At 43.6% G+C, this 26,377-nt stretch overlaps 1 protein-coding gene and 1 long non-coding RNA gene across 2 annotated transcripts in view; one reads left to right on the top strand and one right to left on the bottom strand.

Moving 5' to 3' along the window:
* Positions 1-26,377, top strand: part of TAFA1 (TAFA chemokine like family member 1) — a 396,155-nt gene that overhangs the window by 42,048 nt on the left and 327,730 nt on the right. The window lies entirely within an intron of this gene.
* Positions 14,635-26,377, bottom strand: part of LOC136642121 (uncharacterized) — a 68,897-nt gene continuing 57,154 nt past the window's right edge. The window contains exon 4 of the long non-coding RNA XR_010793964.1: positions 14,635-14,986. This is a non-coding gene — a long non-coding RNA (uncharacterized lncRNA). The remainder of the gene's footprint in view (positions 14,987-26,377) is intronic.

Below are 26,377 nucleotides of genomic sequence, written 5' to 3'. Positions count from 1 at the left end.
CCAAATGCTGCTGTGAGCCCACCAGGGAGAACACCAGATAACAAGAGACCTCATCCTGGTGCCCTCCCTTGCACCTGGCATTCTGACACAGCCCATTTCTAAAATCAGGAGGTTGCACATACACATCATGGCTTGTAACCCGTAATGGATTTTTCCTCCAGAAACTTGTCCAATCCCCTTTTAAAGGCGTCGAGGCCAGACGCCATCACCACATCCTGTGGCAAGGAGTTCCACAGACCAACCACATGCTGAGTAAAGAAATATTTTCTTTTGTCTGTCCTAACTCTCCCAACACTCAATTTTAGTGGATGTCCCCTGGTTCTGGTGTTATGTGAGAGTGTAAAGAACATCTCTCTATCCACTCTATCCTTCGCATGCATAATTTTGTATGTCTCAATCTTGTCCCCCCTCAGGTGCCTCTTTTCTAGGCTGAAGAGGCCCAAACACCATAGCCTTTCCTCATAAGGATGGTGCCGTAGTCCAGTAATCATCTTAGGCTGCAATCCTAACCTCACTTTCCTGGGAGCAAGTCCCATTGAACACAATAGGACTTACTTCTGAATAGACCTGGTTAGGATTGTGCCCCTAGTTGCTCTCTTTTGCACCTTTTCCATTTCCATTATGTCCTTTTTGAGATGCAGCGACCAGAACGGAACACAATACTCCAGGTGTGGCCTTACCATTGATTTGTACAACAGCATTATAATATTAGCCGTTTTGTTCTCAATACCTTTTCTAATGATCCCAAGCATAGAATTGACCTTCTTTACTGCCACCGCACACTGGGTCGACACTTTCATCGACCTGTCCATCACCACCCCAAGATCTCTCTCCTGATCTGTCACAGACAGCTCAGAACCCATTATGTGAAGTTTTGATTTTTTTTGCCCCAATGTGCATGTCTTTACACTTACTTACGCACCTGCCATTTTGCTGCCCATTCTGCCAGTTTGGAGAGATCCTTCTGGCCTAGTGACCCAGGTTTTTGTGTGTTTTTCAGCAATAGAATCCTATGGGCTGTTTTATGGGGGGAACCCATCAAAGGACCTTCCTTCATTAGTTGATGGCCCTTGTTGGCTCCTCCTTGGCCCTTGATGGGTGCTGCCTTTGTTGCTGCAGTTAACTGAGGGTGCAGTAGCTAGCTTAGGAGGTCCATTGGTTCATTGACATGCTCCTTGACTGGGTTTAGCCATGGACCTGGTGAGGGCACCTAGAATTGGAGGTCCTTCTTTGTTTTGTTACTTATTTTTCCCAAGTCAGGAAGCTCCTAGGAGATGGCTTTTTCCACAAGATCAAACTTGCTGTGCCACCAAAGTGCAGTCACCCATAGAATTTTGGAGTAGGCAACACTTCATCCAAGCCAGCCTGAGGGGGTTAATTGCTCAGATCTTTTAATATGTGGCCTTCCTCTTGGCCTATGGATGTGAGGCTCTGTGCCAATGAACAAGCATTGTGTTAGTTGCATTGGTCGCATTTTCTTGGCAAGCATCATGCACACACATGCACATGCATGTGTAAAAGAAATTAAAGCTATCAGACAACAGAGTGGTCCTTTCCCATCCACTCAGGATAAGCCTCTGGGACCAGCTGACTGCCTAATGGAGCTGAGTAGAAAATTTTTTTCTCCACCTGACTGGTGGGGTTTTTCTTCACCTCTTCCTGAGTGTTAGAATAGGTATTGTGTCACTTGGCTTAGTTGTGTTTCAACAGGCAAGTATATAGGTTGAGACTAATTATTCCCGTGGGTTCCATTCCAAGCACTCAGGTGGATGGCAAAAAAACACACTATAGGAAATCAATTTAAAAAACCAAGTTTCTTTGCTCAGGTGATTTAAAAACAGCCTTGCTGACCTTTGTAATGTTAAGATAGAGTCATTAAGAGGACAATCCAACAATTAGCCTCTCTCAAGGTGCTTAGAAATGATTCACTCTGACCCCTCCCTTCATCAGTGTCTTTCTTTCTGTGCTCAGGGGGAAGGGAGGGGTTGCCTGGACAGAGAATGATTGATGGATTGTCAGCTAGCTGCCCTCTCTCTCTCTCTCTCTCTCTCATTAAGGAGGCTATTGCTAAAGGACTGCAGTTTTTTAAACTGATTTTAAAGGGATGTATTTTTCCCCTTCTCCAGGGATCAGCACATTCCTTCTCATTTGCAGGGGCCAATCGTGTTGAGTCAAATCCGTGTATAAAAAAATCCGTGTATAAATAGGCTGGACCTGTAGTGTGAAATAAGTATAGGGATTGGTGTGTATTGTAAGGCTAGCAGATTGGTCAAAGGAGGCTCAACACCCATTCATTCATTGCATATTTATACCCATCCTCTGAAGTACTCAGGGTGATATACATAGTTCTTCCTCTCCTTTTGTCCTCACAACAATCCTGTGAGGTACATGAGGCTGAGAGATAGTGGTCACCCAGGTAATTTCATGGCTTAAAACCTGACTCTTCCAGGTCTAAGTCCAACTCCGGAGCCACTATATCATCCTGGCTCTCATCCTAGAGGAATTCATGGCTGGGTCTGTTTCAAACAGTGATTGCAAGGTCAACTCTAAAGACATAGCTACTTGGGGCAAATGAGGGAATTAGAAATTCCTTGACCCTCTTTACAGTGCTAGAAGTAGGAAGCTTAGATTTTCATTAGCTTGGATTCCATGCCTGTTCCACAAGGGAGAACAGACCGCAGCAGTTGTCTCCTCCAAGGAAAGAGCCCACACTGAAAGGTAGTGTGTTAGAACTGTTAGATTTTGCTGCAGAGTCTATCACAATGAATAAAGTCATGGCCCAGTTATAGCCCATTTTACCTTGTCTTGTACCTTATTCAGGGTATGAAGGCAAACAATATGTGGATGTTGTTGATCTCACCAGTGAATCAGCCTAGGAACCAGTATTTATTTTTAAAAAGCTGCACCTTCTTATCCTTTCTTTGGGTTTCATGAGACATTTGGGGCTTCAGTAAATGAGTTCTGCTCTTTTCCTCAAGAGATAATGTCTATATCCTGAATATGTCAAAATGTTAACTACATTTGTAAAGGAGCTGTAACATTTGTGACATTTGTTCTTTTGATGTACTTTTCTGTTTATTGGTTTACTTATCTGCATTATTAAATCAGTCTGTTTAGAGACCGATGATGACTTTTATTGCCAGGATTTGGTCTCTTTTCACGTCGCAAATACATCAATTACATGCTACTTGCTAGCATTCAAAGTAACTTCATCTAAAAGTAGAAAATGTGTGAGGGTTTGCTTAGCAGACAATGTTCTTCCAAAAGGAAGTTTGACACCATTCATATTTATTCATTTTAATTAAAAAAAGTATAAGCTGCTTCTCTATAAGGGGTATTCAAAACAGCCTGCAAAACCAGCAAATCAACAGGAAAACAAACAGAGCAAGAGAAGAATAAATAACACACGCCTGCAAAAAAAGAAACCATATTTTTTTTAGTTACCAAGGATGTTTGACCAAATGTAGGATATTTTTGGGGTGCTGAATTCAAAAATGGCTTTGGTTTTGCCTGATTGGCTCTAGTTTGGGGGGGGGGGCACGGCATAGCCACCTTGTATGCTGATTACGCAGCTTCTTCATGAGGAAACCAATGCCATGGCTTCCTCACGAGAAAGCTGCTTGAATCAGCATATAAGGTGGCTATGTCACACTCCCTATATTAGAGCCAACTCGGCAAAATGGATTATATTTTTGGGTTCAGCACCGGAAATACAACCAAAAATAGGTCTCATTTTTAAGACAACAAAATGTGTGTTGACTTGTGTAATTAATAGCCCAATCCTATCACTGGACTGTGCTGCCGGAACAAGCATTCCGGCAGTGCAGCTTGACTTATGACTTCGCAAAACACGACACACTGTAGCATGTGACTGGGCCACTGCTAGAAATTGTGAGCAGTGTTTGCCACATGGAGTAGTGACTTCCCTGGATCCCCTAATGCCGGAAAGTCAGCAGTGGGGGTGAGCCATGGGCTGGGTGGAGGAAGGAGTGGCAGGACCAGCGATGTCTTTGAGTTGAGAGGGGAGGAACCGGGGGCAAGAAGGAGGTGGGAGTGGTAGATATATTGGAAATGGCACACACCGAACCTTATCCCCTCTTTTTAAACCTCTCCTCCCCTTTTATCTCCTTGGATATATGTGGTGTATATCCAAGGAGATATACACCAAGGAGATATACCAAGGAGATTGGTGATCAGGCAGCTTACCAGGAGGTAAGTACTTTTTCACTTACGTCCTGCAGGCTGTCTAATAGCCTCCTCCCCCATAGGATGCAGCATACACTTTTTTGGTGAGTCTTTTTGGGGGTAGCGCCGTATGATCTTTCAGAAAAGCAGAGAGTAAAATAGTAACATACAAATTTAAAACATAATAAAATTGCAAAATGTATTAAAAACTTTGGTAAACAAGTAGGTTTTAACATCCCCTGAATGTTAAAAAGGGGTGTCTCCCGTACTTGTCAAGGAAGGGGATTCCATAAACAGGGAGTCATCTCTGAGAAGGATAACTGTTTGCCAGTCATTTCTTTTACCTAGCAGGCATTTAGAGAAGGGTCTCTGATGCAGATCTTGAACTCATGGCCTGGGATGTGTGGTCAAGGCAGGAAGGAGAGGCAAAGCTTCAACTGTCACATTGCAATGAAAATAGCCTCAGCCTCCCGTTATTTCACATGCAATCCAACCATTTTTTTTGAGGGATTGTACAATCACACTGGAGGCTGAGCTCTTGTTGCCACAAGCTCTAGTCTCTTATAGTAACAGGCAAGGGGGCCAACTGCAATTGAATAACATGTATACACTTCTAGCAGCCGCCACAGAAGAGATCAGAGGTTGGCCACGGGCCAAGGGTCCATGTCCATTTGAGGATCCATATAGCAGGGCCAATCCTGCAAACCGCTAGTACCAGTCAGACACTGCAGATTCCCTCCATTGAGTGATGGTACAGTGAAACATGCCACTACCACCGCTTCTGCCACCTATGGTCCATTTCTGGTAAGCTCAGAAGGACTCAGTGACTTGGCACAGTAAGACATGGAATTAATGTCTATATACTTTATGGTATAAAGTAAGCAAAATTCAAAGTATGATTGCATTAAAATGTGGAGTATTTTATTTTAAGGGCTCTTATACAATTTTTCTCCTATAGAATCCAAAGCAGTTTACCAAAAGCACATGAAATACTCGTCCACATCTGATAGCCACATCCTGCTACTAAATACCACCCATGTGAAACAAATGGTTCAGAGTTTCTCTGTGAAACTTCTAGATGACTTGCGCTGGTATCTCTTCTCTGTGTGGCCTCAGCTAATTAATTACTTATCCGCAGGTCCTTTAATTTTTGTTTAAAAGTAATTGGTGTGTACAGCTGATTGCATACTTTTGTTATTTTCCCAAGAGAAACTGGAGTCATTTATGTGCAACTTATCTGAATGTACAATCAGTTAAATTAAGACTAATTATCATTTCTGAGGCTCCCATGTATTGTTGGCTTTGTGGAGCAAGATAATTTAAATTAAAAACAAATGAGAAGGTACTGTAAAATATCGCATTCATCTTTGGCTATTTGATTACTAAAAACAGATAGCTTATATCATGTCTTGAGAAAGCAATTTTGGCTCACTGCCTTTTATCTCTGTCATGCACCCAGTCCTCTCGCATTGCTACATCACTTGCAAATAAATGTGTGAATTGGCTTTAGCTGCCTCCGTTCAAACCCTGGATGGTGCCAAACAGGTGCCAAACAGGATGGAGATGAAGAGCTCTGCCTTAGGTTGAACTCGGGTAACTGAGAAGGACCCCCCCTCCCAGTTGCTAAAAAACGTACCTTGTGGCAACTGAAATCGACCGGGAGTTGATTGCTTAAAAACATTGTACCATTAATAGAGTGCTGTTCCTAAATGCACTAATTATTTCATGTCCTAATTATTATCACAGTGCGTGCCCGCATCATACAGACGTATGTGCTTATAGTCTTGGTTTAAAAGTCAAATTAGCAGAGCAATTAGAGACATGCACTTGAGAGCATCTCCTATGGCAAGGAGAGTTGCCGTTATGTACACACACCATGAGTGGGCCCTGCTTTGATCACATGGAGCTCGGACAGTGCTTAAAGCAGTGATTTTCAACCAGTGGGCCACAACATATTTGGTGTGCCATGAAAGGGCACCAGATGTGCTACGGGAGTTTGGAGCATTGAAAATAACTGAAAAACTCATCCGGATTCTGCGGCTCTGTTTCTAGGACAACCGTCTGTAGTAACAAATAGTCTGTCCCTCTTCCTCTGCTGCAGTTGCTCTAGAAACAGAGCTACAGAACCCAGACAAGTATCCCAGAAGCCAGAAGTGACATCACAAGAGGTGAAGACATTGAGAAGACTATAGAGGTCAGTGTACCATGAGAAGAAAAACACTGAAAATCACTGGCTTAAAGAATCTTGGGAACTGGCTCACAGTCCCTAGTCCCCAAATATGGTGTATGGAGATTGGTTTTTGTTTGTTTGTTTGTTTGTTATGCCTATCTGATAATGGTGAGGATGTCTCAAGGAAGAGCAGGTGTAACATAATTGATCTGGCAGGAGAATATCGTCCAAACCATCCCGCTGGTTTTTCTCAGAGATCACTCCTACTGTATACAGCTGCCAGGGATGTCCTGACCTTTCAACTTGGCCTCTAATGCTATACCAGTGCTCTATCATGGGGTTGGTTTCTATGCATTCTGAATTTTGTATGCTGACGGCAGGGTGACCAGATACAATGGAGGACAGAGTGCCTCTACCTTTAACCATTGTATAGAAGTGGGAATTTTGGCAGGTGCAGCTTTTTAAACCCTTCCATGTTGAGCTGCTTCTGCCAAATTCCCTCTTCTATACATTGGTTAAAAGTATAGGCACTCCGTCCTCCATTGTATCTGGTCACCCTGGCTGCAGAGCAATGAAAAATTGCTGCGAAGGGCAGCGTGTTGTTTCTAAATCGCAGTTCCCAAGCAAGAACAATGAGCAAAACCATAAGCACTGCAGGCACCACAACGCACCATGTAGGTGGCACATCCCATTCACTGTTAGAGCCATTGGAGCCCCCAGCTGTTGATCCTCCTTTCAGACTGACCTTGATTGAGGGAAGAAGCCCTAATTCAGTGGCAGAATGTATGCTTTCAGATGGTGCCTGGTTTAATCCCAGGCCTCTCAAGTAGCAGGTGCTGGAAAGACTTCCTCTTGAGACCCTGCAGAGCTTTGGTGCATCAGAGCAAGCAATGCTGGACTAGGCAGAACAGGGCTCTTTTGTGCAGCTACCTGTTCACGGGCCTGTGGGTTTGCCTTGCTTCCTTATCCATGGGTGCATTTGCTGGTAGTGGGTAAGAAACATCTTATCCATTAGACTGCAATTTCCACTGGCAGGCCAACCGCACACCTTGGCAGCAATCAGCTCGAATTTAATTAGCACTGAGTTGTGCCCCCCCCCCGTCCCCCCAATCAGATAAAGCCTCCAGGGTGAACTTCAAGTGAGGAAAATACCAGGGAAATCAGACACTTTTAATCTCCTAATTAGTGAGTTGGGGCTAATGGACACATCAGTCCTACACAAACTATTCCAGTACTATTAAGGTGCCTCTCCAACTCCCTCTTGCGTATTGATTATCTCTTCACCTTAACAGAACCAATAGGCAGCACATAACACATCTATTTCAGCCATGAGAGCACATCCCTGCTTTCTTATCGCTGTGCAAGCAAATTAAGATGAAGCATTGCAAAACAGATTACTACAACCCTGAAACACACACTTCTTTTTTCCCTTTTTGGGTCAAAGGCTTTGGCTACAGTCCTATACATACTTACCTGGGACTAAGTCCTATTTGATTCAGTGGAGCTAACCTCTGAGTAGACATGAATAAGATTGTGCTGAAGGCAGACTCTGTGCATGAGGAGCTGCGGATGATGGTGTAAGCAGTGAGAAATCTCAACAGTCTGTTTATGGGAACCACTCTTTGTATGAGATACCTTAATGCACTGCCTAAATGAACAAATGGCCAGCAGTGCACCTCCCCAGCCCCACGCCCAGGGCAAAGGTCCACGATGGCGCCCCCTGCAGGCTACTACTGCCCCTGCCCCCAACTCACCTGAGGCTCACAGAGCCTCACATGACCTCCACCTGCTTTGGAGAAACCTCTGTGAGACTCTCCTCTGGTTGGGAGCCTCAGAGAGGCTTCTGTGGGGTTCTTGCACCTCGTGCCTGGATCTTTTGCCCCATCAGACCTTATGGTAGGTCCACAACTGCAAATGGCTACCATCTTGCACATTGCATGTAAGGGTAAGGCCTCCCAGTTGATGTTGTACTATGGTGACAACACCTACATGACAAGAGGATCAATGGTGGCAGCCTCAGAATTAATGCATCTGCCCTGTGTCATAATCTTTACGTGGATTAGCTTCATGTTCAGCCCCATCTAGTCCATTGGTCTTTGTGGATTTTTGCCTTGAAACCAGTATGTTAGCTTCCAGTTAAGATTGCAGAATTTCTAGCTTAATTTATCTGATTCTGCCAGATTTTGAGCATTTTATGCTAGTACAGAGCTGGTGTATGTAGTGGATAAGCCTGAGCAGTAATCAGGATACTGCCATGAACTCCTTAGGGCACAATCCTGTACATACTTTCCTGGGAGTAATCCCCATTGAACACAGTAGAGCATACTTCTGAGTAGACATGCATGGAATTGTGCTGTAGGTTGTCTTAGATAAGCTACTCCCTCTCAGTCCATCTATAGAACAGTGTTTCTAAATGTTTATAGCTCGCCGTCCCACTTTGCATGATCCATCTTTTGGAAGAACCACTGGAAGTAACTGGTGATGATGTCATCAATAGTTACTTCTGGGTTGAGAGGTCACCAGTAAGAGGCTCAGGGTGGACAGGAGGGTTTTTTAAGAGTGCATGAAAATCATGATTTGGAGCTGTGCCCACCAAGCCAAGCCTCCTACCGATGTTTGTCACATCACATTGCTCATCTCGCTGCCGGGATGTCCATGTACCACTGATACCACCTCAAGTACCACTGGTGGTTCCTGTACCACTGTTTGAGAAACACTACCCAAGAAGAATTTTCTGCTACAGGCAGGGGGTTGGATGAACTTGTGGGTCCCTTCCAACTCTGTCCTTCCAACTCTATGTCCCTTCTTTGATCTGCCATAGGTAGATAGTAGTATGTACCTAACATAGTTGGATTTACATCAAATAAAACATGTAGATGTGCTCAAAAGTTAATATACAGATGTTAAGTATGATTGTATTATAATGTATATGTCCATCATAATATACTGGACATCACATCTTCCTCATACCTAAACATTTCACCTGGATTGGCTGGAAAACTGCAAAGTTATGGGGAAGGTAACAGGAGGTCTTTCTTCCATTGGAAACCAAGATTTTGGTGGAGTCTGTAAATTAAAATGGGTGATTTGCAGGACAGCACAGACATGGAAGTTGGTAACTTCAGAAGAAACTTTGTCTGAGAGAATGTCAAACCCTAATGATCAGCACCTATCTTATATGAATAATAGAAACGAATAAAAGGCCAGATAGAAGCATCCGTGTATAAAACATGTGGGTGTTTAATCCAGAAGATGACTTTTTTTTCTTCTTTTTCTTTTAATATGGATGCCGGTATTTATTAACCTGTAGCAACTGTCAGTTTCAAACAGGAAAAAAAAATGGCTATTACAAAATGGAAATTATTTCCAAAGTTCAGCTGCTGCTAAATGAGATGTTAGACTCCTTTGCTTAGAAATGCTTAACATAAATTATGACCTAATTAACATTTGCATGGCAATCCAGACTTCCTACAGCTTATTCTGCTAATTAACACATGACAAATGATCAGGCATTAATATTTCATTGCAACATAACTTGTCCGAGAACGCCTGTTAATGTGGTGAACGCTTCCATTCCCCTTATATTTTTATATCGGAAAAGTGTTTTGTTATGATTAGAAACATTATGTAAATTTTAAGTCTCTAAAAGTATTTCCCATTATAAAAAAATCAGACTAATGGGCAAGAAAGCTTGCAGGCGTTTCCGAATGGATTTTCAACCCTCCCCCCCCCCCGCAGGTCTGTTTAATAATATATTAATAAATGTCGGGGAATGAACTCCTCAGGTAATGAGAATTTGGAGTCCTAGGTGTTGTTCAGATGCTGTGCTTTGAACAATGAAACACAGTCACTGCCATCACTAGGAACTCGTGCCGTGCAACAGCCTCTTTCTCTCTTGATCTGTTTTGTCTCTCTTCAGACTTGTTTAGCCTATCAGGGCATAAGGTCAGCATTTCTAGGGCAGTGTTTCTCAGTATTTCTCCTCTGCCATACCACTTCGCATGCTCCAGCTATTCAAAATACCACCAGGAGTAACTGGTGATGATGTCATCGCCAGTTACTTCTGGGTTGGGAGACCAAATGTAACACAGCAAGCACCATTAAGAGGCTCAGGGTGGATGGGAGGGCTTTTTCAAGTGCGGAAAAGCATGCTTTGGAGCTCTGCCCACCAAGCCGAGCCTCCTGCTGCTGTCTGTTGTGTCACGTTCCTGGTCTCGCTGTCAGGCGGCAGGTGCCCAGGGGTCCCGTGCGTACTACCAGACACCACCTGAAGTACCACTGGTGGTACCTGTACCACTGTTGGTGCAATGCAACAAACACTGATAAGAGGCTCAGGGTGAACGGGGACTTTTTTGAGTTTTCTGAAAAGTGCATACTGGAGCTCTGCTTGCTGAACCTCTTACTGAGCGCTAGTGCTTGTCCAACATTGCATTGCTGATCTTGCTGCCAGTTCGTGGGGTTCTGGGGATCCCACAAGTTAGGACACCACCTCAAGTACCTCTGGTGATACAAGTAGCACTACTTGAGAAACACTTCATTAAGTATATACCCAGATGTGTGACTTTAGAGCACTGGCTCCCACACGTGGTCTGTGAGACTCTGAAAAGTGGTCCACGAGGTCTTAGGGGGAAAGAAAAGATTGTCTTCTATCATTTCTACCTGAAGTGTCGGTTACAGCTGTGGGCAGACTGTTCTCCACATTCTCTGGTAGTACGTGGGGGAGCATTTATTCAGGAGATGCTTCCCCACTGACCACCAGAGAGGGCAGCTAACGGACTTCCCACAGTCACAACTGGCCACAAAAACAGCCACCCTCAAATCATCCCTATAGAATTATCCCTAAGAATAAATCTAAATAATATTTAATATTTTCTAATTACAAATTTAATTGTGATTTTTTGTGTTCAGTTGTGTGTGATGGGGGGGTTGCACGTGGTCCATGACTATTCCAATTTTTGCCTCAGTGGTCGACAGGCTCCTAAAGTTTGGGAACCACTGCTTTAGAGCAATTGAAAAATTTAAGGGCGCAATCCAAACTGTGCCCTTTGCCCTTATCGTAAAGCACTTTTGCACCACTCTGAGGGGAGTTCTGTGGGCCTGGGGAAGAGGTAAGTTTGCACCGGCTGAGCTCGGCCGACATAGGGGTCTGGGGGGTTGTGGAAAGGGCGGGGAGGAGGTGGGAGGAAGGTGTTTAGAGGCAGGGAAGAATGGGTGGTGGGCATTCCCGGGGCAGGCTGGTGGGGAGTGAGAGGCAGGGCTAGAATCTGACACTTATACCAGATCCCTAATCTCCTTCCCGAGTAGCCCATGGCAGTCCTGGGCTGCTCAGATTTGCACCACCTGGCTCAGATCTGAGTAGCCCCATCTGTGGCTCTCACCATCGTAAGGGGAAAAGTTCCTCCTTGTCGCTGGCTGAGCCTCTTGCTGCCTGAAACTTGCGCTGGATACACCACAGGCCTGCTGGCCTGCCTGTTCCAGGGCACGTCAGGATTGGGTTGCCTGTTGATTCATAATATGGGTTTTATGGCCCAATCCTATCCTTCACCACCACCATCACCTCCTCCCCCCACTGGTACAGCCATGACAAAAAGGTGCATGCTGTACCCAGTGGGGAGTGGTGGAGCAGAATGCTTATATGCTACAGCATGCACACCCATCCCATTGGCAGAGGCCAGCACAGGATTGCGCCATTCATTTAGAATGCTGGAGTGCCTTGTGAGTGTGCCACATTCACACTCTTCTAAACATTTCTTAAAGGTATAGGCATGGTGTCCTCCGTTATATCTGATCACCCTGCTCTTGATAGAATTTGTCAACATAACTAACTGATGATAATTGGTGAGCAGATAGGACCAATTTTGACTGACCAAAGAACCAGTATCAGAAGTGAGCAGCTAATTTAGCAGTTGGGAAGACTCTCTAAGAGGCATAGAAGTTACTCAGATATACTTAAATGCATCTGACGTACCGTCGCCTGTAGATAATTAATAATGAAATGCTCATTAGAAATAAACCATGCAACCAGGATAAGAAAGGTGTACATTACCATGATCAATAAGGCACAGAAGACGGTTAACTTGCTTCTCAGGGATTGAAGCCAGCACAATTCAATAAAAGGAAAGTAAAATCAAGTGTAGTGTATTTAAGTTGTTTTCCAGAACTATGAACATTGATCATGGACTTGTTGCCCTGAGCAGGAAGTGAAGGGTTTGAATAGATGTATGTTGTTGGCATCCTTCAGTCTCGGAAGACTATGGTATCGCACTCTGAATGGTGGTTCTGGAACAGAGTGTCCTCTCCAGTGTGTGAAGCCTGGGTAATGCGGATATGGAGGATAGACTGTTACCCATGCAGCAAATCCTCCCTCTCCACGTCGCTGAAATGGTCCAATGGAAAGGCAGAAGCCAATACGGTTGGTACCAGCGGCGTTGCAGGAGTTGCCAGAGCGTGACTGTATATAGCCACAAACTGCCTCAGGGACTCCGGCTCCGGATTTTGCCTCGAGGTTGACTCCTGAAGCCTTTTCCATAACTGGATGTAGCCACAATGCAGTGGAGGTTTGAGATCAGAGTTTTCCTTCTCTCAGATGAGCTGCCTTCCCAGGCTGACAAGTCCCATCTACTCGGTGGCTGTTTAGTCGCCTCTTACGACGAGTACAGCCAAACTGAGGGCCTGTTCTTAGCCCAGCCCCCAGGGGTAATAGATGTATGAGGCTTACGGTATAAAACAGGAGCAGAATTAGGTAAATAAGATATCCCAATTCCCTGGATGAGCAGCAACTGTTACCCTGCAGATGCCTGATCTCCTCTAATCTTGGAAGCTAAGCAGGGTCAGGCCTGGTTAGTACTTGGATGGGAGACCACCTGGGAATACCGGGTGCTGTAGGCTTATATCATAGTCTTTCGAGGCTGAAGGTTGCCAACCATTTCCCTGGATGAGGAAATCAGAATAATGCTGATCCGTGGTTTTCATATCTTGGCTTGAACTTTATGGACTTCCTTTGTCCAACCAACAGCCCTGGTGGTGAGAGAATTAGTGATTGTCTCACAGAGCTTTCAGTTTCTCCCCATTTTAGATGCTTAATAAAGCTGATTGAGAGCCTGCCTTATGGCAGAGGTAGTTGGGCCATTACAAGTTCATTAGACAAGTCCTCATTTGCTAGTAGCCAGTGACACCCTAACAAGTTTGTTCTGTGTGTATCTTCAGGACCACCCAAACGAGGGGATAGCCTATTTCCATCGTTCTCCAATAACTACTAGATCTAGAGTTTCGTGACATCCCTGCATTTTGCAATCAACTCAGTGTCAGTGTTTGTTGATTAGAACATCTCAGAGGCTACAAACCCTTTTGACTGGTCTTAGAACTCAATGGGAGACAGCCTTTTTTTATCAGCATTTTGGCCCCCCCTTTCTTCCACCAAGAACAGCATCCACTTCCCTTGAACAGCCTCCAAAAAGAAAACTGGTTCATATGATACCACCTGACCAGACCACCAAATTATATGAGGTGGATTGTGTTTATACAGATCTCACCTCCCTCCCCCATTCAGCATTCCATCCAATCACTGCATAATCTTGGAGGACAGAATGTTTGAACTGCCCCTTACCACATGCAAGAGAGGGCTCCAGGAAGCAGGTCTCTTATTGTCTTGTGTGCTCCCTATGACATCTGGTGGGACTGCTGTGAGATACAGGAAGCTGGACTAGATAGGCCTATGGCCTGATCCAGCAGGGTTCTTCTTATGTTCTTATTGTTTCAATACTACTTTAAATGTCACAGCATCTCATATTCAGGCAGGCTGTCTGAAACGGCCAGTGTTTAATTATTTCTGCTCTGGTTTATCCAACAAGTAAGTGGTGGTGATGTCCTGGGAATGTCTGTTATGTTCTCGCCTTCCATGGTCACTGTTGGTTGTGAATCTCGGCAGGAGCATCTGAAAACTCTTTGCTTTCCTTATTCCAACCTGTTATGAAAGTGCTAGCTTCATGTCTTCACCTTGTTTTGTTGACCTTAAAGAAAGTTAAACTCTTTTCCCCCTTGTCTTTTTGTACACTGGGACAAGGTTAAGAATTTATGGCTCACATAGTTCTTATGCTTTGTTGCTCTTGCATTGGGGTCTTCATGGATGTGTTCGCGGTTCTAGCTGTGAAACTACTAAAGTATAACATCTTCAGAACTGTTCAGTCAACAATTTTCTTATTTGCATTCAGAGTTTGGACTGAACAAAAAGTAAGAAACACAAATAGAAACTCAGTTCAGTTCACCCATCTGTCTCCTCTTTTAATGGCAGATCATTCCAATGTTGACTGAAAATGAGCAGAACTTTAATTTATGGCAGAAGCTGTAATCAATTGCATTACATTTTAGGGGACTTTTTTTGTCTATGCAAATGTCCAAAGATAAATAAAATACGTCAGATCAAAATAGATAGCTTTCCCCAAGTACAAATGTGTATAGTTCTATGAACAGTTGCTCCATCCTCAGAAAGGAATGAAATAAATTGCTCTCTAAATTCTAAAGAGTGATGTGTAGACCAGTTGTTTTTGCTTATCCTGATTTTCATCTGCCAGAGATATGAAGCATATCGGTGTATCCGTGGTGCCAGTAAGACAGTCATACAGCTCCTGGGAACTGAATGAGACAAGATCTACCTGTAATTGTTGCTCTCACTTAATAATTTAAAAATGCCAGAATTTTAGATCTCACAGTTCTCTTATCATTTATACTGTGCATTAGGTCTGTCTTGTTAATCTGTAGCTTTCTTTCTGACTGATTCATTGCGATCCCCTATGGCAGTGGTACTCAAACTTTTCTGGCCAGTGGCTCCCTTGACCCCCGTGGCTGTTGGCCATGACTCCCCATCATGTTCCTGAGGGCTGGAAGTGACATCATTAAACAGAGAGTGGCCAGAAATATTAACTATATCAAATATATTAAATATAATATTATATTAAAATATAATATTAAATATTAAATATATATTAACTATATTAATTATATTAATCATATCATTAATTAAATGCAGGTCTTAAAATATATTATTAATACACAGCAATATACATGCTTTATAAATGATCAGCTGCTGATCATTGTTGGAGACAGGATGCTGGAGTTGGTAGATTTTGTCTGGTCCAGGAGGACTCATTTTTTAAAACTTTGTAAGCATATCAATAGAATTGTTTTATCAAATGAACTTTGTGAACAACCAGTCTGACCAACATTACACACACACACACACACACACACACACACACACCCCTGTGGACCCCAGTCCAACTAGTCATTTCTCCCATTCTCCTTGGATAGGATTGAACCCTTTATTAATTTAATGAAATTAAATTTTTTCAGCAGCTGGTGGGGAAAACAAAAATAGATCATGAAAATATATCAGAGCTGATAAGGGTTTGGTTAGGAAGCTGATTTGTCTCCTATACTAGGATATGCACAGCTCAAGCCTATGCATGTCTACACAGAAGTAAGTCCCATTAGAGTCAATGGGGCTTACTCCCAGGAAAGTGTGGATAGGATTGGGCTGGCAACCACTTCATCAATGGCTGATAAGTATTCCCTTCAAATAGCAAGATTCATCACTTTAAAAATACAGCCTCTCCTCTTCAGTCAAACAACAAGATTAATAAATCACTTTAAAAACAGTACCCTTTTTCTGCTCCTGGCCAAGTAAAGTGTGGCCCTTTGCCAACTGCATGGAAGCAACTGATGACTGGTAAAATAGGAAGTGTTTTATTTGGGGAGGGGGAGGAAAGCGGGAAGGTTTGGAGATCGAAAGGGGGGGAAGAGGGAGTGGAAGAGGGAGGGGGTTGAAAAGAGAGATTACAGTTTGATGAGAAGCGATCCTAGGCTGGGAACTAGGACCAAACCAGACAAGGATCAGCGAGGGTTAAGGACTGCAAGCTGAGCATGCTCGGTACTTGCCAGATGGGTGTTGGAGTCCAAGAGCTTTGGAAACAACATGCAGTGAACACAGAAGGCGGCAGCCTCGGAGTGGAGGGAGAAGAGGGCAGGGCAGTAGCAGCCACTCTCGCAGCTGAGCAACTCCCATTTCTTCTGCTTTAAAAAAAAGCGCAGAAGACGGGCTCGTATTCTGCCCAGGGGTATGACTGTATCGCTGTGAGAGGACATCCTGCGCCTCCCCTTTGAGTTCCTGGCGCCTCCCTAAAGAGCCGCACCTCACAGTTTGAATAACACTGCCCTATGGCTAGAAAAAAAATACTTGATGATTGTGCTGTAATGGGAGGATTCACATATGTTGGAAGGAGTAGTCAGGCCATGACACACATTTGGGACACTGTCCTCTTCAAAAGCGTGTGTTAGTAGCTAGGACCAGGGGAAGGTCATGCCTTATGCAATATCTGGAACAAATTCCATACAACATTATTAGGTGACGCATTTTCACAGCTACTTTTAACAAGAGAATTTCCAAGAAAGTTAAGAAAACTATGAGCTGCCTTCTCATAAAATTACAAGAAGTTGAGACTGGTTTCATGGAGGAAATCCTGATCCAGCACTGGTTCCAAGCTTGGAGGACTCTCATGGATCAGGTGACCTCAAAGAACAAGTGGTGATCCTGTGGGTGATGAGGTGATTAGGGGTGGAAACAGATCATTTATGGAGCTGATTAGCTGTGATTTCTTGGATCAGAAAAGCCTGGCTTTAAATACACTTGTCTTGTCCTGACACTCAGATGGGAGTGGGCTTTGCAGAAGTCAGATCACAATTGGCCAGGTTTAAGGTTCTATTGAACTTCTGGCAGGGTTGGTTTCAGTTTTTTGTCTGTACTTAGTAGAGCTTTAACATTCCTGCTCCAAGTTAGTTTTAGTATTTCTTGGGTGCTAGCTTAGGTTTTATTCTATTTTTTAGTCCCTTGACCATGATTACAGAGTACAGGTGGGGCCTTCGTATCATGGGAGATCTATTCTCAGACCCCCCCCCCCCCGCACTGAAAATACCAAAAATTGTGGATAATCAAATCCACAATTTTCTTCCTGGTCACATCTGGTCATGTCCAGAGCCCTTCTGAGCCGTGGAGAAGCTGCACACCACCTCGCACATCCTCTCCAAGGCTCAGAATTCTTCCCAGTTCCTTTAGAACACAACTTCTGGTTTGTGGCAAAAACCAAAAGTTGCATTAAAATGACTCCAGGTGCCATTTTGAACCTCAGAGAGGTTGCCTGTAGCCTTTACAACATTTTAAAATTAATTTAATTAGTTATATTAACTGCCCACTTTTCAACCCCCATCTGGTTTGCATAGATCAGGTAGATAAAAGAGCGGATAAATTCATGAATTGATTGAAATATTGAGAAATGAGGTCCATTTTTAAACCTACATTACGTTCTACTAACCATTCACACATTTGGAAAATCCACATTTTGCCACAATGGTTAGGGTTTGTCATATTGGGGAAAGCACATATTGGGGAAAGCACAATAAAGTTTTGGCAATCCTGGTTAGATTCTTAAACTGTATAGCAGAAACCTGGAAAGGTGGCTGGCAAGGTGCTGACTCTCAGTAGATAAGATAGTCCATGGGTGTCAAACTTAAGGACCGGGGAGCCAGATGTGGTCCACGGAAGCTTTTTATCTGGCCCTCAGGCTCTCAGCTGCTGAGCAGGTCTGCGGTGACACTGCTGAAAGGGCAGCCCACAGGATAATTGGGCTTTCCCGTACCTTGAAAATATTATCAAGATTTGTGTATTTTCTCTTCTGTCATTTGCAGTTAATGAGTTCCTAAGTGATAAAAAGTGCTTATTTCTGGTTATGACCTGTTTAATGACATTGCTTACTGTCTAATGACATCACTTCCGGTCCTTATCAGGCATCATGGATGCTATTCGGCCCTCTGCACGAAACGAATATGTCACCCCTGATCAGTGGTCTAACTTGCCATAAGGCAGGTTCATATGCTACAAATGCATACAGTTATAATAAATCATAGCCTATATGACTTGGTTCAAAATCTCTTAGTGCTCTTTTTGCAATGGAATTAAGAAATGCATAATGGGTGGCCATTGTTTTAGCGCTATGGCATGTAGGTGACTAGAAAAAAAATCTTGGAGAAGAGGAAAAGTACCCTAGATAGGGCCAAACCATCCATGATGGGAGTGAGCCTCTCTGCATTGGATGGTAGATTGGGGCCTGAGCAAAGGGATGGTGTACAGTAAAGAGAATAATGATTTTCTGGATATGGTCTACACATATTGAGCAGAACCAACTCCAGCCTGAAGGGAAGTTCTCTTGTTGTCTCATGTGCTCTCTGAGGCATTTGGTGGGCCATTGCGAGATACAGGAAACTGGACTTGATGTGCTTTTGACCTGATCCAGCGAGGCTCTTCTTATGTTCTTATGGTATTCTTTATTGGATGTTCCTCCATGTTAAGATCTCCCTCCAAGGGTTTTTTAAAAAATTGTTTTTAAGATCCTGAATACACAGAGAGAAAATTTCAAACCCATGCCTTATCCCTGCTATGTTAGTTTTCTGCTTGCAGGGATGTGCTGGGTGGTATATTTTTTGTTTTTGTTTTTCTTAAATATATAGGACCATTTTAAAAGTTGGAAATGGTACAGGCCATTTCCTATGCATATCTTCTCAGAAGTAAGTCCCATTGTGTTCAATGGAGACTACTCTCAGGAAAGTATGGATAGGACTGTAGCCTCAGTATCTTTCACCTCATCGCCCACTCATTCAACTGCAGCTACAGACCAGGTGCTAATATTACAGCTGTGTTTTTGGACAACGTTCTAGACCGCAAAATCATTGTACAAATAGACTGGAGAGGTGACCAGTTCTTCCTGCAGAATGTGCTCTTGTTGAATGACTTGATGCTTTTTCATGCTGCTCTTTTCACATCTCTGCATTCCAGCAACTACATAGCTGTGCCTTAGTGGTCTAACGATAGGCCTATGATACAGCAGCCAGGATGATGGAAAAATGTTGCACCAGAACAAACAGGGAATGGCAAAATGCTTGGATATATGATACCATAAATAAGTAAGTCAAGAGTCATGTAGCATTCAGTTTCTACCAGCAAAAATCAATCTATGATGTATTCAGTAGTATAAAACCAGCACAGGTTGTCACAGTATTTGCGGAGTATCTGGTTACACCTGAAGCTGCGACACTGCTTATAGATCCCCATTCTCTACGTGCTGTACTGACCCTTTTCTTTAAATAAAAAGCATGTAAGATATAAATAAGATCCACCTTTTCTAATCAGCAAAATAGGGTCTGGTATGGAAAATGTTTGAATGTTAGTCTGCTTATATAGTTGACAAGGATACTATCACTAACATCTGGAATGAAAGGGGTCTTTTCAACAAGATCTCACTGCCCCCTCCCCCTGCACAAATCCCAAGGCTGCAATTACATTCTGGAGATGGAAGCTTTGGATGTTTTCACACACTTAGAGTTTGGCATTTGTGGCTTTTAGAGCGGCATGCAATATTTATGTGTTGTTCAAATGGCGCTGCTTAGTTACCATTGGCTGCCTACTGCGCTACAAGGCTTGAATATAGAATTATGCTGAGTCTGATTTGCAAAATACATAATCTCCTTTTGCACTTGTTCAAGAGTCTTATCCTGTAATCTGAGTCATGCAGATTCCTAATGATTTTTTTAAGAAGTGCTCTCCCCACGCTGGGAAGACAAAAGCAGATTCTAGTGTGTAAACTTTTTAGTGGGAAAGTCAGATCCTCTAAGGGGAATGCATAATCCTTTTAGTTTTCATTGCAATGTCATTTCCACATGATTGATGGGGAGAAGAGGTGGATTGTGCAGTGACTGTACCAAGCAAATGCTGCTTGCCAAAGATCATGCAGATTCTGTGCAGGTTTTTGATTTTCTGCATGCGAACTTAGGATGTGATTGCACACACCACTTGGTGACTCTGTCCTCCACATTGGCGGATGACAAATGGAGTAGTAGCAGTGAGTATGTGCATCTAGATAGATAGATAGATAGATAGATAGATAGATAGATAGATAGATAGATAGATAGATAGATAGATAGATAGATAGATTCACATTGTTTGTGATCTGTGAGATACAGGAAGCTGGACTAGATGGGTCTGTGACCTGATCCAACAGGGCTTATGTTCTTAAAAATAAATATTACTTGGAAATATAAGGTGGGAGGCAGCACATTTAAGAACAGACTCTTACCATTCAGTATAACATAGATATCTGCTTTCTTTGTGTTGTACCTGAGCTACTGAATGAGGGCCCGATCCTGAACAGTGCGCACCAGCTCACTACTGACGCACACTGTTGCAAACGTGCCATAAGGCCCGTTTGCGAGCCCTTACCTCGGGCCTAACTCTGGAGCTAGCCCTATGTGAGCCCACGCTGGACCAGCGTCAGCACTGGGCCCATGTTCTGCTGCCCGATGGTCACCCAGACCTCTGGGCAATGGAAAGGTGAATGGGAGTGTAGGGGGAGGCGGAGAGAGGCGTTCTGGTATGGGGAGAAGAGGGAGGGCGTGGGGCGCTTGGTGGGGAGGGCGTGGGATGGGAATTGTGAAGCTGAGCTCCACTGGATACTTAGCCCCATGTTGGGCTGCGTGACCTGACATGGGACTATTTGATTCTGAGGCAGCTCAAGAGCCACCACAGAATTGAGTAGCCCCCATTGTGGGGCTACTGCCCTTACTCAGGGGAAGGGGACAAAAGTCCCCTTCTACTGAGGAGATGGTGGTGGCTACCTGGGACACGTTGGATGCAGTGGCAGTCATTTTGGCACGGTGACAGCCATTTTGGCGCCACAGTAGCCCAGCGCTCCAGGCAGCTCAGAACTGAGCTGTAGTGTTCTGTTATTTCTAGCACTTTGCTTCCCCAAAGAGCCTTCCTCTGGGATTTTAATATACATGGCATGGTAAAATTGTAGGCTCAATCTTCCTTTGTCTTCATATCATAGCAAAGAACTTGATTTGGCAAACACTGATAGCTTCCAGGATTTCCAAACCACTTTAATAAGAGAAGAGTCCAACAGGCCTGCATTCCATCTTCAGGTACAGGGTTGTAGACTGTCAGTGCCCCTGCATGGCTAAAGTAGCTCTCTTTAATCCACAATTTATGGACAGATTTAGAATGCAACCACAGACTTAGATGTACAGGTTGAGTCTTGTCCTTCGCAAGGGTTCTGTTCCCAGAACAGAACAGATGGCAAAAATTGTATTAAAGCAAATCCATTAAAAAACAATGTCCTTTTGCTAGGCGATTTAGAAACAGCCTTGCTTGCCTGTGTGATGCAAGACAGAGTCCTTGGCAGACAATTCATCCGTCTCTCTCCAGGCACTACCTGGAGCCAGCAACCCCTCCCTTCACCCAGAGCACAGTACTGAGAAAGAAAGCAATCATCTTTCTTTCACATGCTCAGCTTCAAGCTGCTCTGCTCTCCGCTCTCCTGCTCTCCAGAGGTGGCACAAGTCCAAGGAAACCCATAGGGTCCAGGGTGCATTATCCAGAGATATGGGAAAAAGTTTCCCCTTACATCTGGCTGAGCCACTTTGGGCCCCTATCCCACACTGGTTACAGTGCAAGCCTCTTGGCTTGCCTGTTCCAGTGCAGGGTAGGATTGCGCCCTAAGGTTTTGTTTTTGTTTGTTTTGGTAGCACAGAGCCTTTGTTGCTCTATTCCTTCTCAACTTTCTTTCTTTCTTTCTTTCTTTCTTTCTTTCTTTCTTTCTTTCTTTCTTTCTTTCTTTCAGTAGGTGGGTACAGAACCAAAGACAGAAGTCACGAAAACAACCCCCAGTTTTTCCCTCTGTTAAAAAAGGAGCATTAGTATCTATTTTGGCAATGCATGTAAATGAAGCTTTGAACACTCCAAAGCACTATACAAATTTGAATTTGCTTTCATATTCATGTCATTTGCTTGAAACGTACTAATTTTTCATATGCCATATCTAGGCCATCAGAATTATGCACAGTTGAATAAACAGTCCAAGCCATTTCACCTTAAACATTAAGACATCAGATCTGCCCACTGCATTGTTTGTTTTCCATTTGCTATTCTAGCTGGAGCATTGTCTGAGACATTTATTTAAATTGTTGCTCAGTGGCGTTCCTGGTGTGATTTTGTTTTTGTTTGTCCAGAATTAGGCAAGACCAAATGGATCCATTCTCTCCTAATGGATGGATGTGTCACCATCATTAAAAGGAAGTTGGTTTGCTTATCCAAGGGTGAAGGGACCCTAATCATGATAAACAGGCCATAATGTCAGGTTTTAATGTTTCACATACTCAGTGAAGAGTTGCCTAAAAAGCTTCTCAATGCTTGTTTAATTGTGGTCATTTTAGCATTTTGTGCTCTCGGATATTTAAAATGTGGAGAACGTCTCCTTCACATCTGCTCTTTCAGATCCCCTGTTGTCAAGCATCAAAGCCATTATTCTGGAAGATGAAAAACAAAGGCCGTTAGTGAATTTCTGCAAGTTTTTTTTTAACATTACAGAGAGTTTTGTTTATGGCTATTATATGTTGATTGCAATTGTGGTTTAATGTGCAGTTGCCTTGTGTGTAGAACAAATGGAAGGAAGGAACCATGTACACTGCCCCGAGCTTCTTGGAGGAAGGGTGGTCTAAAAATATGAAAAATAAATAGATATTTGTGGCCTAGTGTCAGGATATAATGTATTTCAGACTAAGAGGGAGGGAAAAGGCAAGTCACAAACCTTTCAACTGGGAATCCTATATAGCAGAAGTTCCCAAAGTGTGGGTGTCACCTTAGGGTGTCACAGCGCACTTACAGGTGAGCCATAAAATGGCCCTTTCTACCAGTTCTCGTGAGTGCCACCATCTTGGATATCACATGATACCACAAGATTTGGGTGCCACCATCTTGGGAATCGTCAGATTACTGTTTTAAAACTGATTTTATGATAAACTGTGTTTTTATGTTTTTAGATTTTATTGGAAATACATGTTAAACATATGATAAAAATGAATGAACGAATGAATGAATGTGATTAGTGTAATACATGCATACATTTCTATTTGCTTTTGTGGCCTTTTTATGCAATTGTTGCTACTTTTCTGAGAGTGCAGGACCACACATCTCAGCTTTGTTTGTTCTCTCTGCCTCATAAGTTACCTGCTACAGGTAAACCTAGTACAAAAAGCATATTGGTCCATAGAAATCAGGTACTTGTAACTGTGCAGTTAGCACTGCACTTCTTCAAGCCTTAGAGACATTTATCTCATTGATACAAGTGCTAGAGCTATTACGCACCAGAAAAAAGTCACTATAACAAATGCTCTTTAAAACACTGCTGTTCTTTGCAATTGAATCATGAATATGTAAAAGAGCAAGAATCCATGAGGAAAATCTAGTGCCTAATTCTGCCTAATTCTAGTGCTACCAATTCTCAGATTACAGGTTTCACTGTGCTTATGAAATTGGAAGCCAAAAAGTAGCTCCATAACCTAACAGCCCAAACTTTGCCAGCTTGTGAAATGCAGTGCCACTGATGCCAAAATTGCTTTCTAAGGGTGTGTGTGTATGTTTGTGTGTGGTTAACAAGATTTTAAAATAACTGAAAGAGAGAGAGAAAAAAAACTACCTGTTAATTTGATAAGTAACATATCTTTAGCATTTTCTCATTTCAGAATTAAAAACAGATCAAAGAGTTAAATGCAAATTTCAGGTCAGTGCTTGTGAATGAAAAAGATGCATCGTTTATGTTGCTATGATTCCACTGCTTAAGCGATGCAGCTTAATAAAACACAGCTCCTCTTTGAAGTATCTCATGTCAAAACTAAACATCTTGGAAACTTTCAAATATCAGGTTAGAACACTGATCACTGGCATTCGCATTTTGTACATATACAAAATATGTATCCATCAGTACTCTTGCTTTTTAAGCAGAATGAGGTTGTGGGGCTTCTTTAAAAAAACCAAAATCCCGTTTTTGTCACACATTGAGAGCAGCTCCTGAAAACTCTGTTATGGTCCATTAGAGTTTATTTGCTACAGTCTTATTCACCACCTACCAGTCATTGCAGAATACAACCTTCAGTGCATTCTGGCTCTGCACTGTGAGAAGTCTTCCATTAGCTCTTGCTTAAGAGTTCAAGGGACAAGACTGACAGCCCAATCCACTGTAAATTCCTGCACAGTGATACAGCATTCTGTAGGGGATTTGGTCTCCTCTTGGTAATGGAACATTTTCTCTCTTGCCCCGGGGTAAGCCCAGTAGCTGCAAGGGGTCAACTCAGACCTGCATCAGTGATATTAATGGCACATTGATCTGTGCAGGGGGATCAGACCTGGGAAGGGCCTTGAGATTCACCATTCACTGGTGCCACCAAAAGCACCCCATCACAGGCCTGATTTCCCCCCGCTATCCTCAACCCTACCCAGCTCACAGGCTTACCTGATCCAGTGGGCCTCCTTCACTCTGCTGGCACATGCTGGAATACTCTGGCCTTTCTGCTGGTGCACCAGCTCTCTGTGCCGTCGCAAAGCACCACAGATACTTGCCCATAAGTCGATCTCACAGATAAGATGAGGGCAGGTTTTGAGCCCAAAATCATGGAATTTGTTATGACCCTCGGATAAGTCAGGGGTTTAACTTAGGGAGGTGTCTGACTATAATTTTGTCTGATTCTACCCGAGGCCGAATCCTGAAAAATGTCCCAGTAATTGTTATCTAAGAACTGTACCATCTAATTTATTAAAAATAAAGTAAAAGATCATAAAATACATTTGTGTACATGGAAGTGGGGGGGGGGGGAGATCTCTATACAGACCAGTGCAAAAACAGGGAGAAGGTGTGGGGGAGGGAAGATCTCTATATAGACATCACAGCAACACCAGTGCATAAGCCCTTGCACACAGAACCAACAGATGGAAGTGTGGGGGGGAGGGGCAGATCTCCATACAGACCAGTGCAAAAACAGGGGAAAGGTGTGGGGGAGGGAAGTTCTCTATATAGACATCACAGCAACACCTGTGCAAAACCCCTTGCACACTCAGAACCAACAGATGGAAGGGGGGCAGATCTCCATACAGACCAGTGCAAAAACGGGGAAGGTGTGAGGGAGGGAAGATCTCTATATAGACATCACAGCAACACCAGTGCATAAGCCCTTGCACACAGAACCAACAGATGGAAGTGTGGGGGGGAGGGGCAGATCTCCATACAGACCAGTGCAAAAACAGGGGAAAGGTGTGGGGGAGCGAAGTTCTCTATATAGATATCAAAGCAACACCAGTGCAAAAGACATTGCACACTCAGAACCAACAAATGGAAGTGTGGGGGCAGATCTCCATACAGACCAGTGCAAAAACGGGGAAGGTGTGAGGGAGGGAAGATCTCTATATAGACATCACAGCAACACCAGTGCATAAGCCCTTGCACACAGAACCAACAGATGGAAGTGTGGGGGGGAGGGGCAGATCTCCATACAGACCAGTGCAAAAACAGGGGAAAGGTGTGGGGGAGGGAAGTTCTCTATATAGACATCACAGCAACACCTGTGCAAAACCCCTTGCACACTCAGAACCAACAGATGGAAGGGGGGCAGATCTCCATACAGACCAGTGCAAAAACGGGGAAGGTGTGAGGGAGGGAAGATCTCTATATAGACATCACAGCAACACCAGTGCATAAGCCCTTGCACACAGAACCAACAGATGGAAGTGTGGGGGGGGAGGGGCAGATCTCCATACAGACCAGTGCAAAAACAGGGGAAAGGTGTGGGGGAGCGAAGTTCTCTATATAGATATCAAAGCAACACCAGTGCAAAAGACATTGCACACTCAGAACCAACAAATGGAAGTGTGGGGGCAGATCTCCATACAGACCAGTGCAAAAACAGGGGGAAGGTGTGAGGGAGGGAAGATCTCTATATAGATATCACAGCAACACCAGTGCATAAGCCCTTGCACACAGAACCAACAGATGGAAGTGTGGGGGGGAGGGGCAGATCTCCATACAGACCAGTGCAAAAACAGGGGGAAGGTGTGAGGGAGGGAAGATCTCTATATAGACATCACAGCAACACCAG

Source organism: Tiliqua scincoides, chromosome 2 (genome assembly GCF_035046505.1).
Source record: "Tiliqua scincoides isolate rTilSci1 chromosome 2, rTilSci1.hap2, whole genome shotgun sequence".
NCBI lineage: Eukaryota > Metazoa > Chordata > Lepidosauria > Squamata > Scincidae > Tiliqua > Tiliqua scincoides.
The sequence above is the reverse complement of the archived record's forward strand: the minus strand, read 5'-3'. Positions and strand labels throughout refer to the sequence as shown.